This window comes from Falco punctatus, assembly GCF_963210335.1.
Source record: "Falco punctatus genome assembly, chromosome: 6".
In the NCBI taxonomy this organism is placed as follows: Eukaryota; Metazoa; Chordata; class Aves; order Falconiformes; family Falconidae; genus Falco; species Falco punctatus.
The window spans coordinates 80715760-80718148 of NC_137585.1; positions in this window are offsets into that span (position 1 = coordinate 80715760).

Sequence of the window (2389 nt, forward strand, 5' to 3'; positions counted from 1 at the left end):
TTACCAGATAGTTTTTCAGCATTTTTCCACTTTCACACCAGAGTTTCTGGTTGGGAAATTCTATAAAATTCACTCAACTATAATGGAGTTTTAAATTATCTGTTCAGACGAGTTACTAAAATATAATAGAAGCACATGTTCCTGAACAGCAATGCAATAGCAGGGTGTGGAAAACACAGCATTTAACACAACCCCGTCTATACATTTCTCATATATAGTTGAAATCCATACTACGTCAGCTATGATATAATTCTGTAATGGTGCCTCTTCTTTTTCTCTTGTATGTTATGAACACTACTGTTTTCTCACTTATTGGTAAACTTGCCTAATAATTTCCTTTAAAGACTAAATGGGGCTTTTCTGTTAAATCTTCCCTTGGAATTTAGGTATCCATAAATGTGTCTCTTTTATTGACAGATCTTCACATTTCCTTGTCTCAGATAAGTGATTCTCCCCAAAAGATCATTTTATATAAAGACATCTTCTATCCTATAGGTGAGATACAGATGGGAAAGCCTCATTTGTAAGTCTTGCCAGAGCATAGGTGTGAGGTGGACACTGGATGGCTGCGTATCAATTGTTTCTGCAGAAAAGCGAGGACTTTGGTGATGTTACTACCGAAAACTGAGGTGCCATGGGGTTGCAGACATCTAAAGTAGTCAGGAGGGCTTTGTGAAACCCTGAATGATATGTGATTTAGGCACCCTGAAAGGTAGTTAGATAACAAGTCCTCCAGTGAATCTGGCCTCTTGACCTAGGTATTTTATCATATTGGTCAATCTTAAGCAAAATGTGGAAATGGTGAAGCATTAGCCTGACCGCTGAGGGGAGGTAGTAACTACACAGTATTCAAACCTAACGCTGCTTGTTTCTTCTAAGAATTCATTTTGATCTTGTGATCTTACACCTCTAAACCCCTTACATTTCCTCATCAAAGGTTGTTGAAATGTTGGTTTTACCAAAGACTGACTGCCTATAGCTTTTTTTTTAATGGTAGCATGACCCTCTAGTGAGGCTAATTCACAATTTCTGTCTGACTTGAGGGTATATAGAGTCACATTTCTAATTAATATCCACATGGCTAGTTTACTAGGAGCTGGAAAATTCAAACCTGCAAGACAAACACAAAAATGTGTTTTTCTTCCTTTTCCTGGCAAAGCTTACAGTAACTGTGCAGATAGAAGAGGGTGTGTGGACTAGCAAGAGGAAAATGGGATAAAACTCTTAACAGTAATTCCTGGAAATATATTCCTGTTAAGATGCTTCTGTCTTACTGCAATAAACTATAGAGATAGCACCCTCCCACTTCCAAAAAGAGCAATCAATCTTGCAGATTTACAACAGCGAGTCATGAATTCCATGAGGCACGTCAGTGTGAATGCTCATACACAATTGGTTTCTTACTTTGAAGTTATATTGGGCCAAAGCGTTTGCACATTTCTGAGACAAATCTACTGCTATAGCACTGAAGGCACATCCCCATTACCACATAGTGCTTAGCTATTTCAGGAATTAAGTTTTAAGAGCTCCCTAAGGTTAAATACAGCATCCTGTGTGCAAGCCGAGTTGCTATGGTGACACTGCCTCATACTTGCATCACTCACTTGTTTAATATAGGCCTATGGCCTTCTGTTTTCTAATTGCTGATGGACTATCAAACTGTCTTAGATCAACTGTACAAAGGTGATGTGAATCATATTTCAAAACACCAAACTATATGTGATACGATTAAACCTGAGCAAAATACATCACCACGAACAAAACTCTGTTTGGACAGATTTTAGGTTAAAGCAGCACCTTTTAATTTGAAGCAATATTGTTGCAACCTAGTAGACACAAGATATGTTCCAGGGGGTAAAGCTGGAAGTAGGAGTTACAGTTACGAAAGCAAGCCACTAAATATCAGGAAAGTATATTGTTGTCATTAGAAAACACTAGCATGAGAAACTGCGTATTTCTAAGGTTCTGGTCTCAGTCCTTTATGTTGTCTTGGTCTCGTCTCACTGTGAGTTGAACCTCATTACCTACTACTTGGAAACAAAAAAGTATGTTCATCAGATAAGGAAACCAGTAATATTATTTAATATTATTTATTTATTTGCAGATAGTGTTTATATTTATATGTTTATTTAAAATTTGAAAAGCATGATGCTGTTTCAGAAAACTTTCTGAAAAAGCAATATATGATGTCTTGTCTATGGCTCTGATAATGATCCTGTGAGACAGCAACGCAACTTCTTGATAGGTTCTTAACAGAGATCACAGCAGTTTCCATAGATGTGGGTTTGGGTTTTTTTAACCTCTAGTAAAAATGATCAAAAGATATGTGAAAAGTTAGCATTTTCTAAAACAGTTAGGCCTTTTTTTTTTTTTTTTTTTTTTTTGGGGG